The sequence below is a fragment of the Ixodes scapularis genome, unplaced genomic scaffold (assembly GCF_016920785.2).
Source record: "Ixodes scapularis isolate PalLabHiFi unplaced genomic scaffold, ASM1692078v2 PGA_scaffold12__126_contigs__length_90152505, whole genome shotgun sequence".
Lineage (NCBI taxonomy): Eukaryota > Metazoa > Arthropoda > Arachnida > Ixodida > Ixodidae > Ixodes > Ixodes scapularis.
This window is the reverse complement of record NW_024609838.1, coordinates 75,707,858-75,734,906: the sequence shown is the minus strand read 5'-3', so window position 1 is coordinate 75,734,906 and position 27,049 is coordinate 75,707,858. Positions and strand designations below refer to the sequence as shown.

Below are 27,049 nucleotides of genomic sequence, written 5' to 3'. Positions count from 1 at the left end.
ACAAAGTTGTTTACAAACAGTGGCGTCACAAGGGGGGGGGGGGGGGGACCGCTCCGGGTGCAGGGCTCACGCAACACCATAGATCTAAAGCAGCCAGCGCTTCCCTCTCCCCCTTCAAGAAGCGTCGGCATGAGTAGGCTGAACTGGTAGTGCGCTTCTCCACAAGGCTCCCCTTGACAGTTGGCTTCTTTAATGCACGTTCACCTCTACGCTTAACGCGGCGCAAACAAAAAATAAAAAAAAGACGCCACAGTGTTGCGTTTTTTTTTCTTTCTTTTTTTCTTTTTCTCCTTAACAATCGTCCGTTGCGTTCCTTTCTTCGACGTCTTTTTTAGCTACTCCTGCGGGTTAGGTCACGTGACAATGAGGCTGGAGGAATCAACTAGAAGAACTCTAGAAGTGAATAGGTTTTTGGACGCCGAGGGTCGGAAGTTCAACTCTTGAGTGAGATCAAGCACATTTTGGAATACAACACACCCGCGGCCTCGTGTGTAAAGTGTAATGAACGTGAACGTTGCCTTTCGATTGTCGGTGCTGTCATTCCGTACAGATGTTGTTTATCTGCGCTTTGACGGAAAACTGGATGTGAAAGTGTCCTTATTTGAGTTTCTGCAAGGATGACTACGAAAGCGTGGACTATATACTGCGAATCGGTGGGAAGATCTCGCTCCTTGACGGCATGGCAGGGTGAGAACTTCTTGATTTTTATGATCGTGGTTTCGATTCTTGTTTTCACTTTTCGCTGAATGCATACTTGGGAGTGATTTGGTTGTGGCCTGGAAGCAACATATTCAAATGCTGGCGCTACTTCTAGGTGCAGAACTAAATATAAATGACTTGATTTATGAGTTCAGGTTGGAATGTTTTCGCAAGGTATGCAAGTGATAGGTTATCGCGGTTGCAACCAGCCACATCAATTTAAAAAACAAATAAAAAAACAACAACAGAAGTACATTGTGTCGTTTCTGTGTATCCTCATCAAAGTGCAGAAATGATCCGCTACAACTAACAAGTAAGACCTATATTTTAGCGGGTCTCTGAGCTGTAGTTTGGAGTGCACGCAAGCCGGAATATGGTTCATTGATCAGTTTACTTATCCATACACCAGAGTCATGTACTAACAATTTAGCTGGAGCCCCTTCAGGCTCCCCAAGGAATCCCACTACACACCAGGAAGCTCTATGGAGCATATTATTATTGTTATTAATTATTAATATTATTATTTTTTGTACCTGGGTATTATGTGCTCGTGCAATAAGCATTATTATTATTATTATTATAGCACATTTGGCACATCAAATTCAAGAATAATTTTGATGTTTGTGATCTAAAATACCAGATCGAAACACTGCCAGTGTTTTCTCTCAAATACGGAACCACTTCAGCTTAAAGAAGAGCATTCTTTTTTTTATATAGTTATTTTTGATTACATCACCTTTCTTTGGATTAATATGATTTCCTCCTCTTTCGTTCTATTTCCTGCAGAAGCGGTCAAATACACATCCCGGATACTGCTTTGATAAACTCGGGCTACTGTACAGCCTCCATGGGACAAGCTGAAAACTGACAGCTTAGAAGAGTGCTTCGCAATGTATAGGCAACTGGCTTGCTTCTAATATCACGTGTCTACAAGGTACATTTACGAAGATGATAACAAAATACTGCTGTGGAGCGCACTGTCAACGATCGCTACAGCTAGCAAGGATGGAAACTAGAAAGATCTTCCCAAGTGAGCGGATACTTGGCGCCCTACCTGCAACGTGGTATACCTGCAATGTGGCCCTGGGCTGTAAAAAATAAGACACAGCCTCCCAGCCTTGGGCTATGTGGCCAGCTATGCAGTCTACACCACCTTGAAAAACCTAAGGGGCGAAAAATGCAAGGCCGCATCGACAGCCTGAAACAAGTTGGCTACAGTTTGTTGGCACAGGAAGACTGAGCTCTCGCATTGAAACTCGTTATAGAAGGGCTTGTTTTTCCTGGCGTAAATGCTGTAGAACACAACTATCTTGTTCACCAATTGGGGATGCCCAGCCAGTGTCGACTTGTTACATATCTCATAATGGAACTACTTGCCAAAAAAAAGGACTTCGGACTGTGAAAACTAACATACTAGAGAGCTCATTTTAAAACACATGTTGTTGTCTCAAGAGAATGCACAAGCATTTTCTTGTGACATCTTTGCAGCAAAATGAATGTTTGCATTAATGCCAAGAATGACAAACAAATGCAATCAAAGACACTTGCTGGCACCCGTCACGGATGTCAAGAAGCAAACTCAGACCACGGAAGAGTATGTCTGACGCCTGTGATAATGAACCCATCGTGAGTTCGAGCTGAAGCATGTGTTGGACTGCAGTGAAAACATTCAACTGAGAAACCTTTGTTGCAAAATGACAACAATATTATAAGTGCCATTGCAGCATCTAAAAACAAAAAGCTAAGGGGTCAAGGCTAAACATATTAGTTCCTGTCCGGCCAGCAACGTGCTGGCGCTTCATCCTCATGCAAGGGCAACTGCTCTCTGAAGTCAGTGAATCTGTGTGTGTGTGTGTGTGCACAGATGTCAGTGTCCTTGTAGCAGTCTCTTGGGTGTCTTGTGGTGCTACAGCGTAAATGCCAACATGCTACACAGATATTGTGTCTCGGTGTCACAAAATCTACAGCACCCAAGATGCATCATTGTTTTTCAAGACAAATATTTTCAGAACTTATGGATACCAGGAGGCTCGTTTCGCAGTGTTCAAAGGTGACCAACTTCTTATTTATGACTCTCTACTGTATTGTAAATGCAAGCAATATGAAGCTCCCATGCCCACTTCTGTTTGTGTACAAAACTTGTTTTTAGCTCCCCTAACTGTGTCGTTTCACAGACTCGGTACTGTCGAAGTACATCAGCGTATGGGACAACGCTCGGGTATTACGGTACTTTTTTTGCAAATATAAAGTTTTCACATTTTGACATTGCCAAGCAATAGGTCACAGGTGTTTTTTTCGATGTAGTACCCAGATAGGTTGCTTGCTGCAAAACAAGTCCTATATTTGAACAGGCAGAGTGCTTTGAATTGCTGAACCTATGCAGGTTTATCACAGGTCTAAGAAAAGTTTGTCAAAATGTGTGCAATAGATTTTTCAAGCTATGTGCAATACATTTTTCAAACCAGCACATCACAATTTTAGAATGTTGTTACTTTTATACTTGTCTGGCAATTTGGGTTCCGTTGCTGTTGCATCAAGTGTCCATAAGGGTAGTGTACTTGGGCCTCTATTGTTTCTAATATAGATCAATGACCTACAATTGTCAATTAAATTGACAATTAGACTTTTCGCTGATGCTTGAGGTGTTTACCGGAAAATTACTACATCTATAGTGGTCACAATATTGTCCAAGACAATTTAGATACATCATCATGGTGTTCCATATGGCGGATGAACATTAACACATGTAAATGCAAAGAAGTGTCCGTAATTAAGTCCTCCACTAAAACACTAACCCAGTATCCATTAATTTCCCAACCACTAGAACACTCATCATAATACAAGTATTTAGGCGTGTATTTTACAGACTCATTATCATGGATTGAGCAAATAACAAATGGCGCACTAAAAACACTTAATTTGTGAAAAAGCCATTTGTATGAGAAAATTCTTGTGTTTAATAACCACATGAATCACAAGAAATATTATAACCATATAGGAACTATATGAAAACTATATAAGATATACAAGAAACTTCATACAAGTTTCTTATATGTTCTTATAGTTCTTATATGGTTCTCATATGTTCTTATATAGTATGATTCATATGTGTTTATTGGACACAGAAATTTCTCATGGAAATGAGATTTTTCAGTAGGGATCTAGCTCCCATCAAGACAAAACTACTCGCATACAAGATATTTATCCTCCCAACATTAGAATATGCAAGCATAATTTGGGATCCACAGCTAAGTTACCTAATCTCGAGGCTCGATTCTTCAGAACAAACCAGCCAGATTTGTATGCAGTGATTATTCATCCGAAACTAGTGTCTCCGCTTTAAAAGCTAGCATAAATCTTTCTAATCTAGAAAGAAGACGAAAAATAGCCCGATTGTGTTTATTTTCAAGATTATATTACTAAGATTCCAATTTTCAATCTATTGAGTGCTGGGCTGCCAATTTTATATCATCCATATTAGATAATTCCTGCAAGATTGAACCATTTCAGTGCCATACTTACACTTTCCTCTTTTCTTCCTCAGTACTTTGCAACACTGACTGGAACAAACTACCTGACCATATTGTAACTGAGACATATCTCATTTTATTTAAAAAGAAGTGCATCAATTTGTGTAACTGAACCTTGATTTGTAAAACTGCATCATAACAATAACCTGCTAAAAGCATTTTTTTTTTGTGTGTGTGACATTTTTCGGTTGGTGTCTATTTTTTATGTTCAATTACTTTTTTGTCTTTTACTTTTGAATTCCCCCTGATGTAATGCGTCTTTGGATGCCTTTGAGGTGAATGAAATTAAATGAAATGAATGCCTCTGCATCATTTATCCAATTGTTACTTCAGTTCGTTTTATCTGGTCCTACTACTTCGATTATTGCCATTTCATAGGGATCCTCTTTTTTTTTTTATACAGCTCCCATGTCATTCAGAGATAGTTACACCACCCAGTTTATCGCTTAAAAAAAATAACACATTTATCTCAGGATATCACTTTCTTGTATTTTGCTACAATAATTGTAGGTTATAATAATTTTCCTGCGTTCTAAACTTAATTCTGTAAATCACTCGGCGTTCACAGCTCCGTTCACAGCTCTCATGTTAGCTCATAAAAAATAAATCAAGCGAAAACCCGCATTTCTATGACGTGAAAGCTACGCGCAAAGCCTTCAGTTCAGCTCTATAGCGTGGCGCTCGCCAGCCTGCTGCCGTGACGTCACTGGAGGCATGTGCTAGCCTTCTCTTGGTGGTGTTGGCTCAGGGGAGTGTCGCGGCGGGCCACGAAAGCGGGGGGGGGGGGGGGAGGAGGGAGGGAGGGGAGGGGAGGGGAGGGGAGGGGGAGGGGGAGGGAGAGGGAGAGGGAGAGGGAGAGGGAGGGAGGGAGGGAGGGAGGGGGTGTGGCGGCGGGCTACCGCCCCGGGTGCCGCTGACCCTTGTGACGCCACTGTTTACAAAATCTGGTTGTTGGAGGAATAAGAAAATAATTAATACTCACAGGAAGCCAATTCCTTTTTTCTTTTTTTTTAGTTTTTACTATGGTTTTTGGGGTGAATATGATCGTGTAGGTATTTGCAAAAAAAACTAATGAGATATAGATTTTGAAAAACAAATTTTGGCAAAGGTATGGAGCTGAGTATTTTCAATAAATATAACTATGTCTACATCCAGAAAAGGACAGAATGCCATAAGAGAAGAGATTTAAAGTGTAACACCCACTATTTCTGGATGTTTAGAAAACAGCTTCCATACAAGGACTTGGAGGTTATAAGGCATTTCCAAGAAAAGTAAACAATGCACTGCAGAAACTCAATAAAAATAATTAGAGCAATTTTCAGAAATGTTAAAGGGACACTGAACTCCCCCAAAGCATGTGACAAAATAAACTTTCCTTAAAAAGCATTGTTTGCGTTGTGGGACTAATTTAAGTGATTACGAACGGTGATTCTATTTTGGTGCTTATGTCTTGAAATATAAGGAGATGCTTGTTTCATAATAGTTCCCGACTCGAAATGTGTGTCTTGCGAGGTAAATATTGCTCTAAATCTTCGTTTTTTGTTCAGTCGGTTAATTTTCTGTCATATCCAACAACTTTTGAGAAATTCTTTCTTGGAATTCCAGGAAAATAATGTCTGTTATGGGGTACCACTTACTGGACGAATGGTAGAGTAGGCAGTGTTTGTCCCCTTGTACTCACGCATTTCGCCTTTTGTCATTTTCGTAACGGAAATGTTTGAAAACGGCTAATTTTTTCTGCATCAAATAGCAAGACTCAGCAAGTCCCAAAACATTCTAACCATATCACGACCAGGCATGATCTGAGCTTCCCTCGGTACCTAGTTTATAATTAGATATCTGGTTTGTAAAACATGGTTGATAGTAAGCTCCAGTCATGACCCGGAGACCACCTTTTCCACTCGTGACTAGGAATTGGTGCAACCTGTCGGCAGAGACAGTTCTTCTCAAATATGCACGTCATCCATTTTCCCGATGTCATCCTTGAATGACATCCATACTTGAGGTGACATCAACACTTGGAATGCCATCTCATCCACATCGACATCATCAACACTTGACAACTCAAGGATCTTAAAATCCTAGAGTCGTAAGCATTTCAAGGACCTTGAAATCTGGCGAATCTCAAGGAGGACTAAAATGTCATTTGAGAGCATGGTCCAAACCCTTCCCCAGGCGCCTGCAATCCCTGAGATTCGGATTTCGGAGCCGAGACAAGATGCGGACAAGGCCGGAGCGCAGGGTCTACTATCGCACCATGCTGTGGGAGGACAACAATGCGGCCGTGCTGTGCCTCATAGAGTCCTTCCTCGAGTCTGTTCCCCAGCTGCTCCTGCAGGTCTACCATATCCTGACCTCAAATAAGTCCCAGTCGTCGTACATGGGTGAGCTGTCACGGCCGCTTTCGTGGGCTGCCGAACGGAACGTGCAAGGACGGGGCTCGTTGAACTCTTCCTAAATAGAAAGGCCGTAGTACGGTGCTCGGAACAGCTTGTCTCCAACTGGTCTGTTTACCGCGCCCGAAAAAGTGGTCCCTCGATTTCCGCCCGGTGACGTCACGAAAGCGTCATGCTTTCGCCGGCCGCGACCCCAGCGGTGTCACAGCAGCGGGGACGGATGTGGCAGACGTCCATTCTCTTGCAGGTCTTCCGCGGGAGCCTCGGCAGCTGGGAGTTGGGACGCGTGGCGACGGCGACGCCCGCGTTCGCTCGTGCTCTTTATCGGAACTTCTACTACCGACCGCCATCGCGACAGCCAACAACATAGCACTCCGGCTTTTTTGACGTCATTCGTCACCACTTTGGGACCACTTTCGATATACGGGCGGAATGGGACTATGAACACACCAGCCGGAGTCACGTGCCGGGCACCGTAGCTGAATTGCCGAATATAGAGCGTCGCCCGATGAAGCCCGCACGAGGCTCAGAGTGATCGTGAGTCTCAGCTGAACGCCGACACAGCACTCATGTCTGATCTGTGCCCCGTGCTTGCCTGCTTTAGGAAAGGCCAGAAATTTTCCCGAGTAGGGAAAAAAAAAGAAATCGAGGTGAGCTTTTGCCCGGGTTTGTCAAAAAACGGGTGAGCTTTTGTCCGTGTCTGCCAAAAAACGGGTGAGCTTTTGTCCGGTGAGCTTTTGTCCGGTGAGCTTTTGTCCGGTGAGCTTCAGTCCGGTGAGCTTTTGTCTGGGATTCCTATGGATCACATAGCTATTGGCCCAAAAGTGATGTTGGCATAATAAATTACACAGATCCCGATTCAACCTCATCCCATCCATATATGGTGCCCCTATAATCAGAAAGTGCATCTACAGGCACCAAAAAACTTGACCAATTATCCAATTTGACTTAGTTGGATGGAACTGTGTCAAATATTGGATTTTTAATTGCTTGCTTTCAGCATTTGTTTTTTATTTTTCTGGTGATGCTATGACAAATAAAATACATATCTGAGAAAAAACGATGGTGTGCTATATTGATTGCCTTTTTTTGCAGGCGGTTGTAGGTTGCTAAGTTTTGGTTATGACATATTTTACCTTGAAGGAAGGAAAAGTTGAGCCCTTCCAACTCCTCCAGATCAATGAGATAGACTGGAGCTTGAGCCTCGTCCATGGGAGCAGTGGGCTCGGGGGCTGTCTCTTCCAGTGATTCATGCATCACACCATGTGGAGTTTCACTTGTAATGTAAAAATAGACGAGATATTAATCTCAAAGTATTGTTTTGATTTCAGCTGGCAATGTGTTAATGAGTGGATGTAAAACAGAAACAAATATCATACCGATAATTTTGCATGCACATACACAAACAAAACATCTAAGACGCAATATGATTGGATCTGCAGTCCTGTTTGTAAATCGCTTGGTGCTGACCCAAATAAGGATATAAACATTGTGTGAGAATCTCATAGACAATATTTTGTGCCTTTGTGACGCTTATTTCGGGCTAATGAATTGAATTGAATTGAATAATATATGTAAGCCAATTTAGTGTCCTTTGTATTCCACCCGTTTTTCAGTCGTATTAAACGGCAGAATGGCCCAAGACAAATGTTTTAAATATATTTTAAAAAATGCAACAATTTTGACATAAAACAAAACTTTTTTTTTTTTTTCTTTTGATCATACCTCCAAATAATGATTCCACCATGTTCAGACACCTCTCTGATAAAGCATTCCGTCATGCGTTATGAGGCTGATTTATACGGAGCGAATCATCGTGGGCACCCGAACATGCCATGTTCAGGAGATTTTGACATTTTCATTGGCACATAAATTCTGTTGTGTGATGCAACGAGGTAATTGCAACATGTCTGACAAGTAGTTTGAAGCACTCCTTGCAATTATAGCAATCCTGTTTTCGGCTCACAAATTGTTTGTGCAAATATATATATATTGTAAGGAATGTGAGGAGTGTGTGGCGCCGGCGACAACCGGGACCGTGCGGGGACACTCCTTCCCTAGGGGGGATTCCTAGGGACAACACTTGTCCCCGCTCCCGCGAGTCGCGGGGAGGAGCGAGGGACGGCGGGGAGTGAAGGATGGCGCTGGAAGAATAAAGGAGTGTACCACGTATGTGAAAGTGTCCGCTCAGCCGAGCCAAGCGTGACAAGTGGGGGCTCGTCCGGGATCGCACCATGGACTCCTTCACAGTGCCAGAGGGGCTAGTTCAGCAGCTCCTTCGACAGACCGACGGATCAGCGCTGCAACGTGAGCACGCTGCAGCACAATTGCGGCAAGCCGTAATGGCGGCTCCGATGCTGACCGGCGCCGAAGTGCCCGTGGCGACTGTGGCCACAGTCCATCCCTCCGGTGGCCCTGTGCCCAGGATTGCGGCCCAGCTGCCGAAGTTCTCGGGCTTCAGCGATCTTCAGTCGCCCGAGGAATTTCTGGAGCGGCTCGAGAACTTCTGTTTGGTGACGGGAGTCGCCGCCGACAAACGACAGAGCCAGGTCGTGCCAGCCGCACTGGAGGGCAGTGCGAAATTGTGGTGGCGCTTTGTGGGCGACTTCGCCAGCTGGGATAACTTCACGTCCGCGTTCCGTGCGGAGTTCGCCTCCATCGACGCGAAGCGTCGCCTCAAGGATGAGCTGCAACTCCGTACACAGCACCCGGAAGAGAACTTGAAGGAGTTCATTTACACGATTGCGGCATACTACGACCGAATCGGAGAAGAGGTGCCGGACTCTGAGAAAGTGGACCGGGTCCTCCGGCAAATGCACCCGCAGCTGCAGGACTTCGCAGAGGGGGCGCAGTTCGCGAACCTGGCGGAGCTGGCGAAGGCGGCCGACGGCCTCATGCAGCGCGCTTGGCGACGGCTGCAGTACTTGCCGCCGCCTCCCCAAACCAACCAAGTGGCCAGAGACCTCGCCTTCAGGCCTGCAGCTGGTGCTCCGGGCCTTCCCAGACCGCCACCGGCGATGACGGCAGCTGCAACGTTTGCTTCCCCGGCCGCAGTTACGCAGTCGACGTACCCCTGGCCACTTCACTCGGCAGTGGTCCAGCCATCGACGGCGGCTGCAACGTTCGCTTCCCCGGCCGCAGTTACGCAGTCGACGTACCCCTGGCCACTTCACCCGGCAGCGATCCAGCCATCCTACCACCGGGACCAGCTTTACGGCCCAGCTTTACCGATGCTGCCCCCAGCCACCTTCGCGCTGCCGGCAACCCAGTGGCAGCAGCCTAACGGAAGACAGGCTCACTGCCAGCGCTGCGGAGGAATCGGCCACGCCGCTCGTCACTGCGCCACCGGTCGGCGGGCTGCGTCAACACTCGCTGCGTCTCTTCTCTGCTTCCAATGCCAGCAGCCGGGCCACTTCCAAGCGCAGTGCCCGGGAAACGGGAACTGGTAGATGCTGCCCCGGCGGGCATCTACGACAGCGCGTTGCAGGTGGCGACAACTGCCGGTGGGAAAGAACCCCTCTTGGACGTGCGGATTGGTTCAACGACCTTCCAGGCACTGCTCGACACGGGCTCCAGCGTTAGTCTGCTGGGACTGCCGGCGATGACAGCTGCCCAAGCTACAGGAGCCAGTCACAAGAGGGAAGTCCGCACGCTGCGCCTCGCGACAGGCTGGTCTCAATCCTCCACATCGCTCAGGTGCAAAATCCAATGGGCGGCCGGTTCTCGGAGGCAGCGCTTCCTGTTTGTGCCCGACCTTTGCCGAGACATTGTCCTGGGGAGAGATTTTTTGACGATCACCGGCATTTCAGTGCACGTGGCACTTGGGGGGTGGACGATTGGCACAGAACCCCAGTGCATTGTTCCGTTTGCTAAGGGTGAAAAGAGGCCAACTGAGGAGCCTCTGGCCGGGGAGGATTCCTACTGCCTCCAGGGCATCTTCACGGAGGAAGAACCTGCCTGCGCCGGCGCCTCTGACCGGACCACCTCCAGAGGTGATCGGCCTCAGAGTCATGCACCGGAAGTGGACACTTGCATGGAGAATGTGCTGGTGGACTTTCGGCCGATGTTTACCACAACTCCGGGCTGCACCACCCTCGCTCATCATCAGATAGACACGGGAAAGAGTCCGCCCGTGCGCTGCAAGCTGCGCCCTGTCAACGCCAAAAAGCAGAAGATCATTGACGGCTGTGTGCAGGACTTGTTGGAACAAGGACTCATCCGCCGAAGCAACAGCCAGTGGACAAGCGCACCAGTGTTGGTGGCAAAAAAGTCAGGTGGCTTCAGGCTTGCCATCGATTATCGGCCACTCAACGCATGTACCAGGGTGCCAGTCTACCCCATGCCCAGGACGGACTGGCTGCTGGCACAATTGGGTCAGGCAGAGTGGTTTTCGAGTTTCGACCTGTCTCAGGGTTTTTTTTCAAATTCCTGTGTGCAAAGAGGACATTCCCAGGACCGCCTTCATCTGCCACCTGGGAACCTTCGAGTTCACACGGATGCCATTTGGAGTGGCAGGGGGCCCGGCCACCTTCCAAACCTTGATGGACAGGGTTCTGGACGGCATAAATCACCAATTCACCATGGCATTTATGGACGACGTCCTCGTGTATTCGGATACTCTGGAGAGCCACGTCACGCATGTGCGGGAGGTGTTGCAGCGCATCAGGTCAGCGGGACTCACCATCAATCCAGACAAGGTCCAAGTCTGCCGTCGGTCTCTGAAGTTCCTGGGCCACGTGATCTCCCCAGGGGAATGCAGACCCGATGATGAGAAGGTGCTTGCGGTGTTGGACTACCCTCGGCCCAGCACAGTCAAGCAACTGCAGGCCTTCCTGGGGTTATCCGGCTACTACCGGAGCTTTATTCCTCAATTTTCCATTGTTGCCCGACCACTCACAGACCTCTTGAGGAAGGACCATAAATGGCACTGGACTCATCGTCAGGAGCAAGCGTTTGCCGCACTCAAGGAGTCCCTGGCCCACGACGTGGTTGTGAGTCTTCCCGACCTGAATCAGCCCTTCGTCGTCGAGACTGATGCCAGTGGAGTTGGCATTGCGGCAGTGCTGCTGCAGAGGGGCCCAGACCAGCTACAGCCAGTGTCGTTTATCAGTAGAGTGCTGACTGAGTCGGAGCGGAACTACACCGTTCAGGAGTGGGAGTGTCTCGCGGTGGTTTCGGCTGTGGACAAATTCCGACCCTACCTGGAGTTCACAGAGTTTGAGATCCACTGCGATCACTCCTCACTGGCCTGGATGTTTAGTACAGACCAAGCCTCACCAAGAGTCAAGCGATGGGTTCTTCGGCTTCAGGGCTTCAACTGCAAGATCAAGCACCGGAGGGGGCTTGCAAATGTCCCAGCCGACGCCCTCAGCAGAGCTCCGCTTCAGTGTATGGACACCCCTGGACACAGCCTGCCAGAGACGCTTTTCCCCATTGCTGCCCCGGAGACTGAGTGCCAAATCAGTTTTGAACCAGCTGCGACAGTGTCCATGATGGACGATGCCACAGTCCTGAGTGACCCGGGAAGCCTGGTCCACGAGCAGCATCAAGACGCCCTTTTGTCCAAGCTCAGAATGGTGATGAAGGGAACGAAGCTCCCAGACGACAGTACAGACCAACGCCTACTGGACGACCTGGCTGAGACGACAGAGCTGGAGGCCAATGGGTTGCTCGTTCAGCACAGAGGTAACAAAAAGGTACCCTGGCTCCCGGACCAACTTCGCCAGTTAGTGCTCAAGATGGCACACGACCACCCCACTGGAGCTCACGCAGGGTTTTTCAAAACCCTCAAACGTGTTTCTGAACGCTTCGTGTGGCTGGGCATGCGAGCCGATGTATCCAAGTACGTCCGGTGCTGCCAGGTATGCCAGCGGACAAAGGCCCGCCGCCAGAGGTCCGAAGGGCTTATGAGCAGTCAGTGGGCCACTTCGCCCATGGAGGAGCTCAGTGTAGACATCGTGGGACCTCTGCCATCAACGCCTCGACGCCACAAGTACCTGCTCGTGGTAATCGACAGGTTTACCAAGTTTATCGAACTTTTCCCGCTGCGCGCGGCAACAAGCAGCAACATTGTGGAGTGTATGGTGCAGGTGTTCTGCCGTCATGGCACACCTGCGACAATATCCAGTGACAATGGAAAGCCCTTCGTGAGCACCGTATGGCAAGGTCTCCTTAAGCACTGGGGCATCAAGGACCGCCATACGGTGCCTTATCGACCGGCAGGACAAATGGTGGAGCGCCACAACGGCACAGTGAAGGAGTGCCTCCGAGCCTACTGCTCCGACCACAAAGACTGGGACCGTCACATCCCCGAAATCGCCTTTGCCATGCGCACGGCTGAGAGCGTAGTGACGGGATACACGCCGGCGTTCCTGTGCTACGGTCGGGAACTGCGCACCCCGTGGGAGCAGCCAGGAAGCAAAGACGACACTGAACCGCCTGCAACGGCTTGCCATGCCTTTGCTGCTGAGGTCACCAGGTGCCTTCAGGATGCTCTCAGCTTTGCAAGAGAGCACCAGGAGGCAGCAAGGCAAACCCAAAAGGCCAACTACGACCGGCACAGGAAGCCTACAACAATAAAACAGGGTGACCTCGTCCTACTGGATAGCCACACCCTGAGTAATGCGGCCAAGGGCATCACGGCCAAGCTTGCACCGCGGCGCTCTGGGCCCTTCCGGGTGGCACAGTGCTTGGGCGAGAATGACTTCCTACTGAGGGACCCAACTACCGGACGTCGCCGCGGAGTGGCCCACGCAGACCAGTTGACAGCCTACCACGAAGATCGACCAGATGCCACTCCTGCAATTTCACGAATGAAGGGGGGGAGACCTGTAAGGAATGTGAGGAGTGTGTGGCGCCGGCGACAACCGGGACCGTGCGGGGACACTCCTTCCCTAGGGGGGATTCCTAGGGACAACACTTGTCCCCGCTCCCGCGAGTCGCGGGGAGGAGCGAGGGACGGCGGGGAGTGAAGGATGGCGCTGGAAGGATAAAGGAGTGTACCACGTATGTGAAAGTGTCCGCTCAGCCGAGCCAAGCGTGACAATATATATATATATATTGCTTTTTAATTAGCGTTATTTCGCGGTTTTCATTCACCCACCTAAAACTAAACCTGCATGACGTTCCATATCCGACATTCCTAACTCTTATTATCTCTTCAAACGACCGCGTGTTTTAAGATCAGAAACCAGTATTTTAAAAGTTAAAAACGAGACGTCGCAAATATGGAACGCACACTTTCATGCAAAGCTGGCGTCAAGTGACTCAAATCGAAAAACATGCAAACTTACAATATTATTATCTCTTCTGGAGGAGGATCAGCTGGCTCAGCAGCCGGTTCATTCATTTTCACGTGCGAAACAGTGACTCGCAGAGAAAGTAAGAACACAGTGTTACCGTCTTTATTTCCCTTTAACTGACAACAATGCACAGACGTAACGTTGGCATAGACACTTGCAGGCTTGACTTGCGCTGATGAGGAGTCAAAACAAACTCGCGTGTCGTGGCTGCGGCCGCTACTCAACATCGTTGTCACACCACTTCTGCAAGAAGTGCTGTTAAATTGCCAGTAAACACACAAAAAGGACACCGATACAATTATCTTGTAGAATATCACCTTATTTACTAATAACTGTATCAATGTGCATTATACGTTGCATTTAAGTTTAAGAAAAAAAAACTGAAACAGTTTTCGTCAGAAAAAACGAAATATCACTTTTAAGTCTGGCAACAATGGATTTTTGCCGAATCTTTGCCAAATTTTTAGAAAAGTTCGGCAAAATTTCGGCTTTGCCGAATCCCAAGATTCGGCACCGAATTTTCGATTCGGCAAAAGTTCGGCCCATCACTAGTAAAAACAAGGAAAAGGGGGCAATGGCGACGTTTCGCTCAATGTTGGCTACTCCCACGCCGTAGCGTTGATTGCGCTGTTGGTTGCGCCTCAATTCACCCGCTCGAATCAGCCAATTTCGGCAACAGACCGTTTAAGAAACATTGAGACAGAACTAGTCGTTACGTCACAATATTTGACGTGTGGTCTTCCTAGGTGGCACTGAAGAGGACTGCATTGTTTTTTCGAAAACTAAAATGAAGCGGAGTTGCCCTTTAAAGAGTCAGTTAAATTAAACGCAGTTCAACAGTTAACCTGAGCAAATAACATCGCAAGTCCCACAAGCAAAACAAATGTATGAGGAATGTTTTCTTTTTTCAACCTTTGACAAGCTGGGTAAAAAGAATGAGCAGTGAAAAATATTTTAATAGGCCTACAAGTTGGATACATACTGTGGTTACTTTTCCGTATATGCACCGCACAAATTTTGTCACTTATTATAATCTGGCACAAGCTTTTAAATGCCCACCTCAAATAAATTTACTGACAGGGTTCCCAGTCATTTTATCAGATATCAACAAGACCGTCATTTGCTAAAGACATTGTTCCCCGAGCCCTACCATCATGGACATCTGTTCGTCCTCCCCGAAAGTATACAAGGTTTTTTTCGTCTCCATTTACATTACACATAGTCTGTACCACCTTTTGTGTTGTGATTATGTGGAGAAGTAGTTTACACATCTCTACAGTGGAGAAGTAGCTAAAGTATTATTTCACTTTTGTGTTGATTTAAAGAAAAATTTAATTGCTCTTGTTTTTTTTTTTATTTATTTAGTCCATCGAAGGTGGGAAAAAAAACAAAAAAAACAGCCCTCGCACGAAACTATTGCATTTCATGCATCATCAGGCTTTGTCTGACCGTTGTTTCTTCCTCGTGCCGCAGTGGCCGTCCAGTGGAGTTCGGTGGCCATCAGCTTGGCGTCCGTTGTGTGGTCCGTGGTGTCGTACATGCGCACACTGCGCTTTTCACTGGATGACAGCCCCAATGTGTCGTTGGAGGCCACCATCGTCTGCTGCCTGTGGCGGTTACTGGTGTTGGTCCCCCGCCTCGCCGCCCTGGCCCTCTTCGCGGCCATCTTCTCCTGGGCCCTTTTCGGGGTCGCCTTCGTCCACTGGCTGTTCATGTTCACCTGGCTCGTGTGCTGCTTGCGCATCGGCCATCACGACACGTGGTGGGTTGCGGCCATTTGTCTGCATTGTCCCGACGGTGCCTAAGTTAGCGTATCGCATTTTCGGAGTTCATTTCTGAGCAAAATCGAAGGGTGATTTTCCAAGTTTATTTTCCACCTCAAATTTAAAGTATTTCTGAGCTTTCATTCATCATCTACAAAGATATAAAGTTTTTCAGATCTTCAGTGTCACTTACCAAGGTAGAGTGCAGCAGGCAGCAAATTGAACACTAAAGAGATTTTTTTTATAGACAATACAATGAGAGCTAAACCTTGTTTAATAGCTTAAACGTTTTGGACAAGTCTAGCGCATCAACATGGAGCTGTCCCCAGACCGTTCAGGGCGAGTATAGCAACTGCTTTCCCCGGTTCACGCACTCAACCGTTTCGGATAAACCAAGCTCGCTCATGGCTTAGTTTGCAATTGTGCCAACAAATGGCAACCCTGAATTTTTTTTTATTCTGCTTTTTACTTGAAATTTGATTTGAAGGCAACAAAGATAATTTTGAAGACAACAATTAAGCAGTTGACGGTCAGAAATTCTCCAGAACTAAAAATAGTTATGGAGTTACAACCAAAAATGGTTATGGAGCAACAACGAAATTTCAGCGCTTATTTCTTGGTCTATTCGTGTTCAAAGGAGCAGTATCACATCAGACACACCAATCTCTTGTTGAGAAAGACACGAAAAGCACCTTTAACACAAATTAAGCCATTAGCAAAGAGCACCTGGTGGATGTCACTAACACCTTGTTTGTAATGCCCGTCTAGAAACCTTGACAGGTAGCAACAATAACTGTCCCACTTCTGGCCACCACGAAAGAAGAGGGGAAGGAGGAACTCTCCGAAACTCTCTTCTGTGCGTCCCAGAAGTTGCTATTGTTTCACTACAAGATTATAAAAGATTAACCTGTCACTCAAAATTTGTACAAAGGCAGCTTTGGGGTTAGTTGCGGCGGCCCGATCGCTGGCGTGCTTTGGCCTCTTCGGTGGCTGAAACGGCTAGGACATCCTCTCGATGTCAGCCTCACCGCAGCTTTGCTCGTCCCGAGACAATCTACGTCACGATCGCGCCGAATGTGACATGCTCTCCGCTGGCTGCTCTCCAAGCGCTTGCCAGAGTTGGCTGTTTATAACGAAAAATACAGCCATCAGGCTCAAAATACAAATGTGCGATTGTCACTTACGGATATTGTGGATCATATTAAGCCTATTTCTGAACACGACGGGTATATTTCAAATTTCTTTGCAGTGTCTGAAGTTGAATAGCTGTAAAGGCCAGACGTGTTTGACTATTGTCATGGAGAGGTCGGCCCCTACGGCAAGAATTGCGCCCATTGCACGAGTGACAACTTCAGTACACAGCCGTGCTTCCCACACACTTCTCATCTTTCGCCAATTACTGATTTACTGGTTTTTGATGGCGCTCAGCAGGTTTCTGATTAGAACCACCTCTCTATCATCAATAATTAAACTTTTAATCAACAAATATTAGTTAATTATTTAACCTATTGCGACGATGATCCCCCTATATTGTGTCCCCCTGGCCATATAGCTCCTCTGCACAGGCCGCCTTAGTGTAGCCTTCACGGCTTTTGTAGAACAAATCCATAGAGCCTAGGAATACACCCGGAGTAAGGGAGATTCAACAATGATCACGCTTTTCGCCTTCTGAACCTTGCTTTTTTTCCTCCGGTAGTGGGTTCTTGGAACTCCTAGCAGTAGTAATTTTCATTCCATAACAGTCAACGTGACAGCAATGGTGGCACGATGGCAGATAGGCTTCCAAAAGCTGAAGAAAAATATTTTATCCCGGGGCATGGAAGAAATAATAGGGCGTGCTTCATACCTTTGAGTGGTTACCTATCCAGGTGCACTTTGTCTTGCCTAACGATCCTGGCATCTACAAAATAACGAAGGAAATTTTGCCAGCGCTAGTCTCGATGCCAGTATAAAAGGGTTGATAACTGGGCTAGTTGGTAGTTAGACATTTCAACGGTATTAGCGCACACGTGTGAGGAAGAGAGAAGAGACAGAAAAGAGCGCTACTCACAACTGTATTTACAAAGATGAAGAAAAGGAAGAACATCGTCAAGATCCCCATAAAGATGAAAAAGGAAGAAGAGGAAGCAGAAATATAAAACAGGAATATAAAACACAAAGTCGGGTGTTCCCTCGCGCGCACAGGCTTGAGACACTGGTTCTTTGAATAAACACCAAAACCTTTGTTGGCCTTTTCGTTGCCGTGGTGTAGGGTGTGTTTGCATCAGTCTTCGCTCGCGCAGGGTCACCCCTGTCAGAGGGGAAGACGAACACCTCATCCGTGGTCGGCTGCCGCTGGGTCATCGTGCCTGATGTCTCGCGGCCCCCGTGATTCATGCGAGTTCTGCATTGTCCGTGTTAAAAAGTCTGTTTCCTTTCTTGTTAAGGCTACCGATGCAAGACTAATGCATTTAGTAGCTGCGGATATGATGTAGAAGGCTTCCACCACCTCGCGGGTCATTTTATCCTTGTGCCTCTCTAGGGTTATTGTTTCCCCGAACAGCGGATTGCAATTGCACTCTTTGCAATGTGTTGCGAGATGGCCTCCCACTGTGGCTTTTAGAGAATAATCATGCTCGCGAAGTCGGTCATTAAGACACCTGCCTGTTTGACCTACATAAATCTTGCCGCACGAGAGTGGAATCTTGTATACCACGCCTGAAGTGCACGGAACAAAAGGTTTAGCATGTTGTTTTGTGCACCTGTGTCTTGTGGCACCTTCGGCTAGCGAGTTGACTATAGAGAAAATTTTGCTCATTTTTTGCGGGGCTGAAAAAACCACTTGGACCCCATGCCGACTTGCCACGTCCTTTAAATTGTGTGACATCTTGTGGAGGTACGGGATTACCACAGGTCTTGTCTTTCCTACATCTGGTTTGTTGGCTTGGTGGCCTTTTGCCTTTTTCAACAAGGTGTCCGCTACATTAGCCAGTAGTGGTAACGGATAGCTGGCTTTTCTGAGTCTTTCAACCTGCATGGAGAAGCTGTTGCCACGCAATGGGAGCCAGCTTCTCGATGCAGGTTGAAAGACTCAGAAAAGCCAGCTATCCGTTACCACTACTGGCTAATGTAGCGGACACCTTGTTGAAAAAGGCAAAAGGCCACCAAGCCAAGAAACCAGATGTAGGAAAGACAAGACCTGTGGTAATCCCGTACCTCCACAAGACGTCACACAATTTAAAGGACGTGGCAAGTCAGCATGGGGTCTAAGTGGTTTTTTCAGCCCTGCAAAAAATTAGCAAAATTTGCTCTATAGTCAACTCGCTAGCCGAAGGTGCCACAAGACACAGGTGCACAAAAAAACATGCTAAACCTTTTGTTCCGTGCACTTCAGGCGTGGTATACAAGATTCCACTCTGGTGCGGCAAGATTTATGTAGGTCAAACAGGCAGGTGTCTTAATGACCGACTTCGCGAGCATGATTATTCTCTAAAAGCCACAGTGGGAGGCCATCTCGCAACACATTGCAAAGAGTGCAATTGCAATCCGCTGTTTGGGGAAACAATAACGCTAGAGAGGCACAAGGATAAAATGACCCGCGAGGTGGTGGAAGCCTTCTACATCATATCCGCAGCTACTAAATGCATTAGTCTTGCATCGGTAGCCTTAACAAGAAAGGAAACAGACTTTTTAACACGGACAATGCAGAACTCGCATGAATCACGGGGGCCGCGAGACATCAGGCACGATGACCCAGCGGCAGCCGACCACGGATGAGGTGTTCGTCTTCCCCTCTGACAGGGGTGACCCTGCGCGAGCGAAGACTGATGCAAACACACCCTACACCACGGCAACGAAAAGGCCAACAAAGGTTTTGGTGTTTATTCAAAGAACCAGTGTCTCAAGCCTGTGCGCGCGAGGGAACACCCGACTTTGTGTTTTATATTTCTGCTTCCTCTTCCTCCTTTTTCATCTTTATGGGGATCTTGACGATGTTCTTCCTTTGCTTCATCTTTGTAAATACAGTTGTGAGTAGCGCTCTTTTCTGTCTCTTCTCTCTTCCTCACACGTGTGCGCTAATACTGTTCAAATGTCGATGCCAGTAGATCCCCTTGAATGCTGAGCTCTGAGCAGGTGAACAGCAGTGGACTCTACGAGCCATCCCAGCAGATCTGGTGCTGACAAAGGTCGTAAGTCGCCCATGTGGCATTGGATTGGCTTCGACGGCTCGTAGGGTCAATCACAGTCCGTCGTGTGGCTAAACGGAGTATTCATTCAGTTATTTTGGGAAGGAGTCCGTCATGAGAGTCTTCTCTGACGCAGCTGCACCAAGCTATGCTTCAAGGCGACCCTGGCGGCCATCTACATTTTCTGCTTTGTAGACATGACTCCCGGCGACCGTTATTACCGGTACCTCTTCTTCTAAGTCGTCATGTTCTTCGAGAACACCGTGCTGATGGGCCTGGGGTGCTACTGTGCCAAACCAGAAGACGACTCATGGATCCTCGCTGTACTGGGAAACTCTACTATCTTCGGCATCGGCATCATCTTCCTGGTGTGTATACGCTCTTGTGTTCCCCTCAAGATGTGCCCTCAATCCCCGGTCTTGTACCATTTTCTAAAGACCTTTTCCAGGCAGCGCGGGTTTTGACGAAGCATTGGCCAATGGCTGGCGATAGTCTTTTGGCCAATGGCCAAAGAGTGGCTATTCATCGGCCAATGCTAGGCTGATCGCCGATGGCTAGAGAAAGGCCAGTCATTGCCGAATGGTTGGCCACTGTCTAACCACTGGCCAAAGGACCATTGCCAGCCGTTGGCCAGTGATATGCCAAATCTGTGTTGCTTGGGGTGTTTTTACACTCATTTATTGATTGATTTGTTATATACCTTTAACTTCAGTGCACTTGGGCGGGTTTTAGTGCGGTTTCAGTTTCGGTTTGCTCCCAACCCATCCCATCTAAACTGCCTTTTTTTTTTTTACATATAGCAGCATGTGTGAGCGAGCGACGAAAACAATGTTTTATCTTGTGGCGTCACGTTTTGATGGCGCATATGTTTTCTTGTGTTTTTCATTTAGGCGACTTCTGTTTTGGCGCGCTCCTTTGTTGTCGGAGAACGTCGAGTCTATGTCGTTGAACCTCGCACTTGGTGGCAACCACCGAGATCTAGAAATTACTAAACTTGGTATTCAATGACAGTAAAAACGAGGAAGTTGCAGTTCCGAATAAATAAAAGTTGAGTAAGGCTGCTTAACCCTTTCAGACGCCAATCGTTATTTCCGGAAAGAAAAATTTTTTCTGTGTCCGAAATATCAATTTACAACAAAATGAGACGAAATCACGTGCAACTTACAAGAAAATCATTATAGTTTATTTTTTACAGACATGTATGCAATTGTGTACAAAGCGTCTCAAAGGTCATGAAACAAGAGGGCTTTCAAACATGATATCTGTAAAAGCAGTTGCGGTCCTTCGTCAGGCAAAGCGGGACGCGGCACTTCTTACAGAATATTCAAGATCTTCCTCTGCATCTTTTATACTTGCACCTTGATGGGACTGCTTGATCTCGAGCTTCTGGCCAGTGATCCACGCCATCGTAACGGCTATCCGAGCATGGCCGCTGGATGCACGCTGCCTTCTTGTGCGGAGGATCCATGGGAGCATCTTCAATTTCTTGTGATGGCCTCCCACGCTTTCTCTTGCTTGGCACAGACGTGATGAGAGCCTCCGCAATCTGCAGGCGGAAATGCATGAGGTCCAGTAGCCTTGAGCTCAGCATGTCCGGGTGATCCTGTATGTACTCTAGCCAAGAATTGCATACAGCAATGTCTACAAAATGAAAGAGTGCTCTTAGCGTCCACTTCCTTGATTTGATTTTGATCCGGTACAGGCTAGCAGGAAGTCCATCTTGTCGACGCCTCCCATATTCCGGTTGTACTTCGTAATTACTTCCGGCTGCTCTACAAAGATGTGTTCACGCTTGGCCTTGTCCCATCTTTTTACCTGCTGTTGGTTTAAGATTCCAACGAAGTTGGAAGCCACACATACGCTGCTGTTGTCCTTCCACGAAACCACAACAATATCGTCACTTGTGACATACTCAGTGGAGTATGGTTAAAATCGCCACAAAGAGACGAGGACAAACGAGGGAGGAACACAGAACACAGACAGGCGCGCACTCACAACTCTAGTATATTAAGTGAAGAAGAGAAAGATGAAGCACTATTTTTTACAGGGGACAACGTCACCAGGGGGAAACAGATCATCCGCAGTCAAATGATCGCAAGAAGGCAACTCCTTCTTCGCTCAAAGCTACCGACGGCTGACTAACGCAGCGATCGGTCAGGCTCAAGATGGTGAACGCCTCGAGCACCTCGCACCTTGGAGATATTGAGGTTCCCCCGAAACTTCAAAAAACCCTTGGTCTTGGCCCCAAGTTTAGCATTCAACCGGACCTACGTCCTCCAGAGCTGCTAACCTTGGCAAGAAAAGTGGCGTACAGGACAAATGAAGAAATTAGACCACGTTGTGTCTTCGAATGTGTTGACACTCTTACTGCCTCAAGACAGGTCCAGTCCCCGGATCCTAGACCGCTGGTTAATTTTTAGAGCGCAGCTCTTAGGCGCCCGTTTCTGGTTTGAGCGGCATCGCCGTCGGCGTAACTGCGACCCCCCCGAGGAGCTCGGGAGGACCTCGGGTTTCTTTGGGAGGACCTCGGGTTCCTTCGGGAGGACCTCGGGAGGACTTCGGGTTCTTTCGGGAGGACCTCGGGTACCCTTGGCGGCCTCGGGGGGGAAAAGGGGGGGGGTCACCTCACTCCCCCCCCAGGTCACGTAACCCCCCCCCCCCGCCCCCCCCCCCCCCCCGAGGAGCTCGGGAGGACCTCGGGTTTCTTCGGGAGGACGTCGGGTTCCTTCGGGAGGACCTCGGGAGGACTTCGGGTTCCTTCGGGAGAACCTCGGGTACCTTCGGTGACCTCGGGGGAGGGGGGTGGGGAGAGGTCACGTGACCTCCCCCCACCGAGGTCACGTGAGCCCCCCCACCCCCATCCCTGAGGTCACGTGACCGCCCAGGTCACTTGACTCCCCTCAGGTCACGTGACCCCTCGAGGTCACGTGACCCCCCCCCTCAGTACCCTCCCCCACTCCTCCTCAAGAGCTGCGCTCCAATTCGGCGTTACAGTGAGTTGTAAACGGCTTTCATTTTTTAATGGACAATTAACAACGTGTTTTGGAATCCGATAAAGAAGGCTTTTTTGTAATAATGCCTGTAGGCACCTACAATGAAAAAGCCTGTACAGCCGTGCAAATGAACTTCCGACCGCTTGTAGTAGACACGAAGAAGGTAAGGAAACAAGCTTTAGAACTTTGCGAGAGTTTGTCGTTGACTCAGTTGGCTGCCAACATAAAAAAAGCCGAAGGACTGCACCTGGAGGTCTTTTTCAGTGCAAAGACGCACAAGGAAGCCTGTCCTTTTCGAGCTATAGTCACTGAGAGGGGTACGTGGCAACGGCAAATGTCGGCCTTTCTCCAAAAACATCTCTCCGCTTTGCGGATTGAGGATCCCTTCTTGGTTAAGAATTCAGAAACTGTTGTTCAAGCCTTAAAGACAAATGCATTTTCCAATCACAGTGCATTTAGCATAGATGTACAAGACCTTTTCTATTCCCTTCCTCATGACCCTTCACTTAGCTCAGTCAGGGCCTGCATTGAATCCCAAGCCGAAATCGCTTTCCGGAACTCAAGTGGAGTGACTACAGACAGGTTTCTTGAACTACTGCAGTTTTATTTAAATTCCACATCTGTCGGATGGCAAAATGGGGTATTTTTACAAAAATTGGGGGTGTGTATTGGGTGTCGTGTCGCGCCAGTCTTAAGTGATATTTTTCTTGCGAGAATCGACCGTGCCATTGCTTTAGCTATTAAGTCCATGCCTGTCACCAACGTGTTCAGATATGTAGATGATTTTCTTTTACTGTACAAAACGACTGCGGGTCAAGATTTAGTTACTACGATTATGGACATTTTTCATACGTGCGGTTTTGGGCTCACCTTTACTTTTGAGAAGCCTAACGAAGGGACGTTGCAATTCTTAGACCTTTTCCTCTCATTGCGCGCCGATCACTTGTGCTGGGCATTCTCACCACGTTCCAAAAAAGGTATTGTTCACTACACATCCTCGCACTCCAAGGTGGTGAAGAGAGGCATTGCTATCTCTTGCCTCACCTCAGCCCTAAAAAAGTCATGTTTCCATGCCATTCATCGGAGTTTCTTGGGCCAGATCGATAGACTAAAATCTTCAGGGTTTCCGAATCAGGTCTTAATCGAAGTGATAGCAGCGCTGGTAAAGAATGTAAAAGGAGGTGAAAAAACTAGGCACCCCGTTGAAAAAACCAGGTGGTGGTTATGCCATACCTACAGAAAATATTGCATAACCTAAAACAAGTGGCCAGCAGGTATGGTGTGCCCGTAGTACTATCAGCCCCTAAGAAAATGCGACAAATTTCTTCTAAGGTTCTTGAAAAGGCGGAAAAATTATCAAAAAACACGTGCCAGCAAAACATGTGCGGCCATTTGTTCCCTGTTCATCAGGCTTTGTATATAGCATTCCTCTTTCATGTGGAAAATGCTATGTTGGACAGACGGGACGGTGCCTGAATGACCGGCTACCAGAGCATAAACTTTCTTTAACATCCAATGTAGGTGGTCACCTTTTGGTGCACTGTAAAACCTGTATGTGCACACCATCTTTAGAAAAAACATCAATCATTGGCCGTTTTAAAGACAAAGAAACCTGCGAGGTGCTCGAGGCGTTCACCATCTTGAGCCTGAGCGATCGCTGCGTTAGTCAGCCGTCGGTAGCTTTGAGCGAAAAAGAAGTTGCCTTTTGCGATCATTTGACTGCAAATGATCTGTTTCCCCCTGGTGACGTGGTCCCCCGTAAAAAATAGTGCTTCATCTTTCTCTTCTTCACTTAATATACTAGAGTTGTGAGTGCGCGCCTGTCTGTGTTCTGTGTTCCTTCCTCGTTTGTCCTCGTCTCTTTGTGCGCGATTTTAACCATGTTCAACGTTTACCAACTCGCCCAACTTACTACTTTTCTTCAGTGGAGTATCCTCGCGTTTTCTTTTTCATTACTTTAGCTGGTTCAAGAGGACACTTGCCCAGCCTGATACTCCGCACAGTCTTTGAGGCGAGAATCTTTTCGTTTCGCAGTTTGCGGAGGAGCGGCGCTGACGTAAAATAATTATCAAAGTAGAGTTGATAATTACAGCCAGTTGGAATTCTTTTAGACAGGTGCGCAACAACACCAGAACAAAGGCCGTAGTCTTTCTTCAGCGGGAATTGTGTTTTCTCCCTGATGAACCGCAAAGTCGTAAAGCAGGCCGCTCCTACCGCAGAGAGCGAATACTTTGATCCCCCAAGGGGTTGGCTTGCCTTTGACACACTATTTGATGGAAAGTTGGCCTTTGAAGGGAATCATCTGTTCATCAATTGGCGATTCTTGTTCAATGGCAAGCTCCAAGCACCGCTGCCTTATCTGATCCAAGGAAGGGCGCACTTTCCACAGGCGATCGTCGTTTTGTTCGCCAGGAGCTTCAGCTGCAATATGCAGAGTGTTGCGGAGCTCGAAGAATCTTTTCTCAGACATGGTCTCGCTGATCAAGGGAACTTTCATGATGGGGTCCCAGTAGAGCCTGACGCGAGGCAGAGCAATGACACCCATCAGAATATGGATACCAAAAAGCTTCCTTATTTCGTCAGCTGTCGCGTTCACATTATTGTGGGTTTCTTGGACGCTGTAAAGATTCGTCTGTTCCGCCATGCACTTGAAAATGGATTCTGGCACGTACCTTGAAAAACACGTGTGCGGCGTACACGTTTCGTCGGGCTCAGGTAGGCAGTCGCCGTGGCCGCTGAATTTGATATTTGATGGGGAGTCGAATCTTCTCTTTTTCCTCTAAAGGTTCTTCACAACATTTTCCTCTGGACCTCTGTCTTGCAATAGTGGAGTCTGGTGCGCATTTTCTTCGTTTTCGCGTCCAGAGGTTATGCTCTCATCGATTATTTCTTGAGCAACGTCATCTTCATCATCGCTTTCACCGACGTCGGATGTGTTCCCGGAAGCAATCTTTTCTAGTAATCGGTCGGCCGACTCTTTTGTCGCAGCATGGGGCTTTGCTTTATAAAAAGATGTGCAAGGCACTTCCAGAAAGCCTGAAAAAGTCATAATGCAGAACATTAGGCAGCGCGTTTGGCACACGGTCATTTTTTGCTTCCATTGTGACGCTTTGTACAGAATTATAACCATGCACTAATTGCACTGTTAGCAAGGTGCTGTTTGTGCTTAGGCGAAATTATTTTGACCATACACAGAATAAAGCATTACAAATAGCTTTCATATTTTATTATATCCTCGGGGCAAGAAGGAAAGTCAGCAAAAATTGTTAGAATTGCCTTACCTGGCGGTGCCGTCCCGCGCGCTGCCATGTTGTCTGTTTACATGTATATTTGCTTCACCACTTACTAGATGGCGCTGTAAACGCTTAGGTTGTCAGATGAATAGTAGACAAATTGTCTAAGTTCATCAAAAATGCAGAGTTTCGGAAACGCTCGTTCTAGAGGCCGCAGTTTTGGAATGTGCACAATTGAGTACAGACGTCTGAAATGGTTAAGAGTGACCTTGGGGTGTCAGGTCAAGGTGCCACTGCATAGTACTGAGTCTCAAAAAGTACAACTCAAGAAATATGTCATAGGTTGGAGGCGTGCAGACATCGAGTACCTTTTTGCCCATAAAAGAGTGTGTTATAAGTAAATATTCTTCACTGAGCGTGCTATAGCGTTACAGAGACAAAATTTGCATTGGCATGCGAGAAAAGAAAACCCGGCAGTCAAAAGGGTAAGGCCCGAGGGCTAGGTGGCGCAAGGTACTGCCCGTCATAAAGGAGACAGCCATTAGCATCCATCTATCCACTACATTACAGAGTAACACAAGAACAAAAGAACATTGAATACTAACATTAACGCAATAAATTAGTTAAGAGACATCATTTGTTACCGCGTGATGGAAAAGGACAGGGTCAATGATGGTAACAGTCCACCATTTTTCAAATTTCTTCTTTGAGAGGTATTTGGTGTGAAGCTGCGTGGGCGTGGCACGAGCGAGCGCAAACATTCCTTCGAGTGATGACACTAGATCCTCCTGGCTCCATTCAGCCACGGTGACCTAGATGGAGCTCCCGAAACATTGCTTTTGTGCCCATTCTGACTGATCTTTTGTCCTTACTATAAAGCAGCTTCTCCTATTCTTTTTCTACTAGTACCTTTTTTCTTAAAGTTTTCTACCAAGAAATCTGAACCATGTCTTTGACAGGAGGTTAAC

The 27,049-nt window shown here is 47.4% G+C and overlaps 1 pseudogene; it reads left to right on the top strand.

Annotated features, from left to right (window-relative positions):
* LOC120847397 overlaps nucleotides 1-27,049 on the top strand; it is a 57,115-nt pseudogene that overhangs the window by 25,516 nt on the left and 4,550 nt on the right.